Raw genomic sequence first — 9,404 nt, forward strand, 5'->3', positions numbered from 1 at the left:
ATATGGCCTGTTTGATCTGTCGGTGCCTTCCCTGGAGAAGGGTCTCAGGGGCACGTCTGTGGGTGCTGGGCCCCGGGTCGGGGGCTTGTCCTTCCCCACATGACCTGCGCACACGCTTTGGTTCCTGCTCCTCTAGGACACAGGGATCCCGGGTCCCCGCCCAGCCGGGGGAATGTGGCGGGTCTGGCCGGGCAGCCCTGCAGGGGAGGGGAGGGTCTGTGGGTGTGGGGGGCCGTGGCCTGGTGTGGGGGTGAGCCGGGCAGCCCTGCAGGGGAGGGGAGGGTCTGTGGGTGTGGGGGGCCGTGGCCTGGTGTGGGGGGTGAGCTGAGGGGCCAGAGCTGCAGCGGGTTTGGGGGGCACCAGCTGGCAGGGCTGGGGGCGGCAGGCTCTCGGGACACGGGCTGGCAGGGGTGTGGCTGTGGCTCCCCTGCGGGAGGCACGGGGCGAGCCCCCACCCCCGCGCGTGCTCTGCGGCCGTCCCCGCCACCCAGAATCAAGGCACTGGCCTCGCATGCAGCCTCCCGGGGTTCGGTCCCCGAGCACTGGGGACCCAGACAGAGTGAGCGCAGAGCCAGGAGGCACCCGGCCTGACCAGAGGTGGGGTCAGTTTTTCAAACGGGTTGGGGCAACCACAAGGACAGGAGGAGTGAAACCAGCCATCACGAGGCACACCACACTCACACACGCACACGCATGTCACACACAGACACGAGACAGACACACAGACAACACGCACACGCGATACACACAAGACAGACACATACACATGTCCACACGAGAAACACACACACAGACACACGAGACACATGCACACACATGCATACACATAAGACACACACAGACATGCACACACATACATACACATGAGACACAGACACAGACACGAGACACACGCATGAGACACAGACACACGCACAGACATACACGCCCCACTCAGTGGTCCCCAGGGATCCAGAATCACAGGCAGTCACTGGTCCATTTGGGTCACAGAGCCGAGGGGGCGTCCACACCCGCGTCCTGCTCAGCAGACAGTGCTCCATCGAGCAGCGGGAAGCCCTGTGGAAGGCTGAGCGGCACAACCCCCTTGAGCAGATGGTGCTTGCCGGCCCCCGAGGGCACTTCCGGGTCCCGGAGACACCCCCCCCCCCGCCCGCCCCGGACCCCACCCCAGCTTCGTGCGGGCGGCCGGCCTCTCCTGGGCTCAGCGCCCCGAGCCGGCGAGACCCGGGGAGGACCCCGGGGCTGTTAAAAATGCTCCCTGCCTTCCCAAGGACGCGGGCAGGCGCCGCCCGGCTCTAACGAAGCGTCGCTGCACACCAGTAATTGCCGGTGCCGGCGCCGTGCCATCGCTCATCGGCCGGGCGAGGGCCCAGGGGTGCAGTTCTGCCCGCGCGGAACCGTCTCCCCTGGACGACCCCCGCGGCCTCCCCTGGCGCGGCAGCACCGAGCCTGCTCCCGGCGCGGTGAAGGATCATGAGGACGTGATTACGGCGGGAGATTTATGGCTTCCGCCAGGCGCGGCGGCTCCGGGCCCAGCCGGAGGGACCACGGCGAGGGGACTCGAACCCGGTGGGCAGACCTCGGCCGGAGAGGCCTCGGGCCCCATCCCCTGTCGGGAGGCCGGCGGGGCAGCCCCTCACCCCCGCCCCGGCTCCTCCGGCCCCTCTCTGGCCGCTGGGCTGGGGCAGCCTCTGGGCCCCCACTCTGGCCTTTACTGGGGCCACACCTGAGGATGCTCGGGGCTGCTCCCGCCTCTGTGCTCAGGGAGCAGTCCTGCTGGAGCTCGGGGACCCTGGGGTGCCGGGGATCGAACCTGGGTCACCGAGCGCCAGACAGGTCACTGCTGTGCTCTCGCTCCAGCCCCCGCCTCAACGGGTTTATTTCTTGGGGGGAGCAAGGAGGCCTTTGCTACAGCAGCTGACCAGAACCGGGGTCTCACCTTGCGCCCGCACAGGACGGCACCTTCGGGTGCTTACAGGGTTTCCTAGACTCAGCATTTTCTCAGCTCAGAACGGGAAGCCCGTCCCCAGTACAGGCGGGGGGAGGGCACTTCCTCTTTGGGTCACACCCGGCGATGCTCAGGGTCACTCCGTACCCTGGGATCCCCCGTCAGCGTTTTAATCTGACGTGTAGTCCGTCCGTCCGGGCTGGGAGTGAAGGTCCTGTAGACCAGAGAGCAGGGCGTCTGGCTGGCTCTCCCGCCCGCCCCCCTTTGTCAGCAAGTCAGTGGCGGAACCTGGGCCCTGACAGGCAGGGCTCGAACCCCAGCCGGGTCACAAATTCTTGCTTAATTCGTGTTTTTTTTTTTTTTAATTGAGGTGAAAATCATGTGCTGCACAATGGACGGCTTCAAAGCGCAGAATTCAGTGCTGTTGGTCCCCTGGGGGTCATGCGACTGTCCCTCTGTCCAGCGCCCACACCTTTTCACTTTCCCCAGAGTTGGCACCGGCTACCCGTCTGCCTGGCAGGGCCAGGACAGCCGCGGAACCAGCAGCAGCAGGAAAGCTCGAGGCTTCTCACGGGTCCAAAGGTTCCGCTAAGGAGCTGGCGTCACCCTGGGGCGTGGGCGCCCCTAGTGTGCGGGTACGGAATGGCAGTTTGAAGTGGACTTCCAGAAGCTTCTTTAATAAGCCCAGGCACCCAGCATCTTCCCCCACCCCTTCCCTCCCCCCCACCCCCATCAGTCCATGGTCCAGTCCTCCCTCCATCCCTACCTACGCCACCCACCCACCCGTCTCTCCATGGACCCATCCTCCAGCCCTCTCATCCACCCACCCGTTATCCCTCCATCCTCCCACCCACCCACCTGCCCCAGTTCACCCCTTACTCCTCTCCACCCACCCTCACACCCACGTGCCCCTGCCTCCATCCACCCCACCACCCCTCCACCCCTCCTTCCACCCCTCCTTCCCTCCCTCCACCAACCCACCAATTTCTCTCTCCCCTTACCCACCACCCATTCGCCTGCCCTCTCACCCTCCCTCTCCCTGTGCCCCCACCCAGCCACCCGCCACTGTCTCAGGGAGCGACACCCACCCTGCAGGAAGTAATCAAACAGCTCCGGGGGGCCTCAACGTGAGCTTGACGGGGAAGGCAGTCCCGGTTTCCCAGATTATCTTTTCATTTTTACCCCAGGAAAGTTTTCTCCCACAATCCAATCTGGAGTGTCTCCGCCCGGATGGTGTTTAGGAGAGCATGATGCTAAAGGGGTCCACGTTTCAGGCCCCCGTGCGCTATCCCCTCCCCCCCCCCCCGTTGGGGCGCTCGCTTGCCGAGGCTGCAACTGCAGAACCTAAAGGTGCTCCTTCCTGAACGTTCTGTGTCACGTCTGAGCTGCCTCAAGCCACATGTAAACAGATGTGGTTGTTTCAACTGAACACGATGACTTGTGTTATTTGTGTTATCAAGTCACAACTAAGTGTGAGCCACCGGTGGTACACACCAGCATCCACATGTACAGTGACTTAAAGACGAGGCTGTAGGGGGCCAGAGCCATAGTACAGAGGGGAGGGCACTTACCTTGCATGCGGCCAACCCAGCTTCAACCCCTGACATCCCCTGAGCCTGCCAGGAGTCAGCCCTGAGCACAGAGCCAGGAGTCAGCCCTGAGCGCAGCCAGGTATAGCCCCAAAACAAACCTGTTGGATATCATTGGTTTGTCCTTTCTCCCTTGCCACAGAGTTTGGGCTTATCTGGTAATAAACTCTAAACAATTCTAGACTACACTGGTATGTCCTGCTCCCCTTGCCACTAGGAGCTTAGGTATATCAGAGCACCCATCAAAGTGCTCCGAGTCACTCCCATTCCTTTGTTTATCCGTAATCATTTCTATGCTCTCTTCCCCAACTAGTCATTCAGCTCTTCCCCTAATCAGACTCTGTTAATTTGTAAGGTCAGACCTTGCTAGGACAGTGAACTTGTACTGTAAGTTAATATTGTCTTTCTCCTCTCTTATGTCTTTTGAATAGTTTACTTTAAAACAATGTCCTTTTGTATGAACAAAGAAAGACAGTTGTTAATATACTTTGGTAACATGGGATTTAATTGGCTTCAAATATTATCCACTCCCGGGCATCTGCTTTCTTGATTTAAGCCTCAGCTGCCCTTACTTCCTAGCACCCCCAAAAGCAGGGTCCCAACGAGGGACGGGACGGACCCAGGGCAAGTGGTGAGTTATGTGCTTCCCTGGCATTGAGATGGGCCTGGACAAAGTGCCTAATGCTTAACTATATGTTAAGAGATTGGTCATGGACATGTCATGTCATGATCCAAAAGCAATGACGAGACTAGGACCCTGCTAGGGATAGGAAAGACTAATCTGGCCTGAGCACTGTAGTGTGAGATCGAGGTGACCCCAGGAGAGCAATTCTATAAGCTTAATGCATCTCTTTCTATGTCCATACAAAATGATTAATATTATGAATACTTATATGTTAGTTGGACAAGGAGAGGAGAAACACACCCATGGGACTCTGCTCTTGGAAGGGTGTCCTGCTGAAAGAGATTCTGTCCTAGAAGAAGCATCCCCTGAGAGAAAGACCTTTACCCCATTGATTGTGACCACACCTATGTGTAAGCCCCAACCCCTCATGCTGGGGGATTTAACTAGGCTGTGAGAGTGGGCTGGGGGCCAGTCCCAGTGCCACATCTGGAGAAGCTAGATGGAGATCCAGATCCAGAGGAGAAGGAGAATGAAGTAGCCTGGGAGAGGGAGAAGCAGGAGGAGAATCAGAGGAGAATGGAGATGGGAATGGAATAAACTGCAACTGAGACCAACCAGCCTGGCTCCGTTCCTTCCTTCACCTGCCTCGTCATCGCCATCAACCTCCCCGGGGTGGTGCCCGCTCTTTTTTCTTTTTTTGTGTTTTTACACACAAACCATTATCTACGAGTTTAAAAATCTTAGTCTTTCCCTCGGCAGCTCCCAGTGCTCAGTACCCCCAGCAGGGCGGGTGAGCCCACCCATAACAGCCACACGAGTCCCACCGCACGGAATGTTCTACTGGGCAGCACCAGTCCACACAGCACCCATCTTCCAGGCTTCATCTCTAGATCCGTCTGCCCAGTGTAGACCTGCCCTGACCGAGACACTAATATTTCCACGGGGCGACAGCACAGTGGGGAGGGCATTTGCCTTGCATGCAGCTGGTCCAGATCTGTTCCCTGGCCACCCACATGGTCCCTGAGCCTGCCAGGAGTCAGCCCTGAGCACAGAGCCAGGAGTCAGCCCTGAGCACAAAGTTAGGAGTCAGCCCTGAGCACAGAGCTGGGAGTCAGCCCTGAGCCCAGGTGTGGCCCAGAAGCCAAAACAGAAGAAGAAATGAATCTGCCCCTTGGCTGAGCCGAGATGCAGCTGCGATGAAAACTCAGCTTCACAGGAGACAATGACGAGGCAAGAAGTGGGGACGCGGCTGGAGGGTGGAGGGTGGGGGGCGAGGCCGGGCTGCCCTGCCGGGAGTGGGGGAGCCACCGAGTCCCCGGGTGAGCGAGCGTCGCGTGGCTGGAGTCTCCCGTGCCCGCCCAGGGTCCTGCGGCCGCCCCGCCTTTGTGCCCTGGTTTAAGGCTGGGCCTGGCCTCACACGCGTCCCGGCCCCCGGGACCCTGAAACCAAGCCGGGACACACAGGCCAGGGCAGGGCGGAGGGCGGCGGGCGGCGGGCGGCTGGGGGAGCCCCAGGACAGCGACCCCCACGCGGCCCCCCGCCTCGGCGCCCCTTCCGAGCCCGCCCAGCAGTTTGCGCCCGCCTGCCAGGAGGTGAAATACGACGGCGGGCGACGGTCCCCGCGGCCGGGCGCGCGCACGGAGCGGCAGCCCCATCAGTAACGCGCGCCCGCGCGCCCTTAGCGCGATGGATGCGCCCGCGCTAAGCAGTGTCTTTCCCGGCGCGTTACGGTGATTTATAAACCCCATTTCTGGGGGAGAGGAATAGATCAAAGGGAGAGAAAGGAGAGCAGCTGGAGGCGAGATCACAGCCTGAAATAAAAACGCGAATGAAAAACGACGGGGTGACACCGGCGGGCCGCGCCTTCGCCGGGAAAATAACAGCGAAGTCTGGATTTTAATTCTGAGAGTTTTCCCCTTTTCTCCCCTCCCTGGACCAGGTGCGACGTCCTGGGGGTGGCCTCCTCCCTCGGCTTCGGGGTGCCCCGCCCGGTTTCGGGGTGCACTTGGCTCCTGGGTGGGGGGCGCTGCGGGGCCAGGGCCCCCGTCTCTCCCATCAGCTCCTGCTGCGGGACCTGCAGCCCGTCCCCGGGGCCAGGGCTCTGCACCCAGAGCTGCGTGAGACTCAGCCCGCTCGAGCGGTTCTAGAAGGTTCCAGAGGACAGCCTGGCAGAGCCCGGGGAGGTGGGGGTGAGCTTGGCAGACAGGAGGAGAGGCAGGGCGGGGGCGGGCTGCGGGTAGGCGATCCCAGGAACACACCGAGGCCCCCACCTCTCAGACTGGTCTCTGTGACCCCTGACCCAGGAAATGCTGGGGGCTGAGGGGCAGGGGGTCGGCCCAGCAGACCCCCCCAGGCCCTGCTGGGAACGACCCTCCCCAAGAGAGAAAGGACCCTGAGATTCCAGGGCCCCGGGAGTCAGCCCCTCCCTGCCTCTCAGCCCTGTGGGGGTGGGGGGAGAGAGCAAGAGAGAAAGGGAGAGGGAGAGAGAGGAGGGGAGAGGGGGGAGAAAGGGAGAGAGGGGGAGGGGGGAGGCAGGAAGAGGAGGGGGAGGGGAGGGGAGGGGAGGGGGAGAGGAGGGGAAGGGGAGGGGGGAGCTCTCTCCCCTTTCCCACCGGGCTGGCGGCTGCTGGAGCCCCTCGAGTGCCCAGACCCCCGAACTCACAGCTGTGCGAGGAGGGTCCCCACGCGGGCGGCTCCCCTGTGCCCTGTCCTGCTCAGCCCCCACGGGCTCTTCTCCGCCGCTGGGGAAGGTGCAGACCCCCGTGGAGCAGGAGCAGCTTCCGCCCCCCCAGGCCAGGCGGGGGTGTGGGGGAGCGAGAGCCCCCGGCCCCCTCGGAGCCAGGACCAAGCCCGCTCAGACGCTCATGACTTTTGCTCACTAATCTTAGGGCCCTCCGGCAGTGCTCAGGGCTGAGTCCCGGTGGTGCTCAGGGATCATCCTGGCTCGGGGCTCGGGGCACCCACCGGGCCAGCCGCCCCCGGGGCCAGCGCGCAGGGCCCTGCTGTGACACTCACTCTGTGTCCTTGTGGTGCCAGGACGGGCCGGGCCTGAGTCCTCCCCGCTCCCGGGGCCTTGAGGGGGGCCTGCAGGGCTGGGGAGAGAGCCAGGCACGGGAGGGGCTTCTGGGTGGTCGGACCCCCGCACCTGGAGCACCCAGGTCAGTTTGTGGGGTGGGGGCCCAGCCGCTAGCCCCGTCCCTCGTCCTCCCAAAGGGACCTTCTCTGAGAGAGAGGGGGTCGCCTTCGGGGGGCCGCAGTGGAGCTGAGGACCAGGTGGGGGAGGGGTGGGTCACTTCCCAGGCCCCAGCAGGCGCCCCCACCAGCAGCCTGATCCCCCCCACGGGGCGGGGAGAGCCGGCCAGGGAGCTGGAAGTTGAAAGCAACGGGTCAGGGGGACGGGGTGGCAGAATATTCCAGAATGCGCTGCGGTTCCGATCGAGAGTTCCTCGCCGTATTTTCCACCTGGTCTGGTTTTTAAATAGACAAGCTACAAACCTCCTGAAGATCGGAGCTTATAATTGAAATATTGACCAACTCGTCCCATAAAGAAGCTCCAGACAGTGTGGCAGTGACGAGGAAACGGGCAGGAACGCAGCAGAACGCTCCTCTCTCCGAGCCAGAGACACAATGGCAGAGTTTATTGCTTACAAAACAGCTGCCTCGCTCAAATTGGATAGAGGGGAAAAAAGGAACCCCGATAAATTATGAGGCCCCTAAATTCCAGAGAGTGTGCATCAATTATTGGGGGTGCTGGCGCGGTCCTTGGGGGAACCTACTTATTAGGGTCATAATTTATGGTTATTATGCCTCGGTGCAAATACGCAGGCTGATAAAATTCAAATCTGTGCAAACCAACATCCTCTGTCCCCCCCCCCCAGGAGGAGGTAACAGTCACGCCCAAGGGGACCGAGACCCGGAAGCCAGAGGCCCCGTCCGACTCAGGACTCAGCCAAGGGGCCTGCGACTGGCCGGGAGGCCCGAGTCCCCCAGTCTCAGCACTGGGACAGACCCTGCAGCAGGAGGGAGGCTGGGGTCCCGACGGTGCGGGCAGTGCCGGGACTCAGTGGGGCGGCGGCATGAAGGCCGGAGACTGTGCTCTGTCCAGCCTGGGTCCCCCCGATCCACCCTGTGGACTCCGTTGCCCAGCCGGCTCCCTCAGCCCCTTCATGGCCAGCCGACCCCGACACCGGGGCACAGCATGGGGTGGGCAGCGCCCTTGGGCCTCCACACACGTGCTCACATGATTCAAGGTGCCCGCACCTGTGCCCATACATGCAACCTCACGCAACCGCACACGCAGCCTCACACGTGCCCGCACACGTGTCCTTAGGGCCAGTGTCCAGGGTGGCGGTGGGCGGCAGGACCCTGCCTCCCTGTCGCTTCTCTCTGACCGTCCTCCTTGGAGGTCCTGGGGGGGCACCAAGCGGGCGCCAACGGGTTCCCCCTCGTGTGTCCTGCTGCCCCCCAGCGTGCTGGCCAGGGAAGGGCGACGGGTCCTCCTCTTCTCGTGCTCTCCCCCAGCTCGTCCTGGCACCCCCTGGCAGTGACCTGCACACAGGGACGGGGGGGGGGGGACCCGCCCGGTGCAGAGGGGCGCACCCTGCGGGTAAGAGGGCGAGACGGACTCGGGGCCTCCTGGCCTGGCCCGGGGCACGCTGGCCCCGTCCCGGCCGACCCAGGGCAGAACACCCGCCTGCACGTGTGAGCCGAGTTCGACCCCGGCTGCCCCCGTGCCGTGTGCCCCCGGCTGCCACACTCCAGCGCCTCACAGCGAGTGTAGCAGCCCCCGCACACCCCGTGACACAGCGCCGGAGAGAAGGAGGGCAGGGAATGGGGCGGACGTGGCCCCCTGGGCCGGGGGCCAACAGCGGGGAGGGCACTTGCCTTGTGCGCAACCAACTGGGGTCAATCTCTGGCACTCCATAGGGTTCCCTCAGCCCTGCCAGGAGTGAGCACTGAGCACAGAGCCAGGAGTGAGCACTGAGCACAGAGTTGGGAGTGAGCCCTGAGCACAGAGCCGGGAGTGAGCCCTGAGCACAGAGCCAGGAGTGAACCCTTAGCACAGAGTTGGGAGTGAGCACTGAGTACAGAGCCAGGAGTGAGCACTGATCACAGAGCCGGGAGTGAGCCCTGAGCACTGAGCTGGGAGTTGGGCCCTGCCCAGTGCCCGGCCACCCCAGGAAGTGGCTTCAGAGATGAAACAGGCTCTTGGTTGTTGACGCTCGTCCCCGCCCTCCACAGC

General features: G+C 62.7%; 1 protein-coding gene across 1 annotated transcript in view; it reads right to left on the reverse strand.

The window, feature by feature from the left end:
- The window catches only part of CFAP77 (cilia and flagella associated protein 77), a 74,453-nt gene that overhangs the window by 43,064 nt on the left and 21,985 nt on the right, over positions 1-9,404 (reverse strand). The window lies entirely within an intron of this gene.

Source organism: Sorex araneus, chromosome 1, assembly GCF_027595985.1.
Source record: "Sorex araneus isolate mSorAra2 chromosome 1, mSorAra2.pri, whole genome shotgun sequence".
NCBI classification, from domain to species: domain Eukaryota; kingdom Metazoa; phylum Chordata; class Mammalia; order Eulipotyphla; family Soricidae; genus Sorex; species Sorex araneus.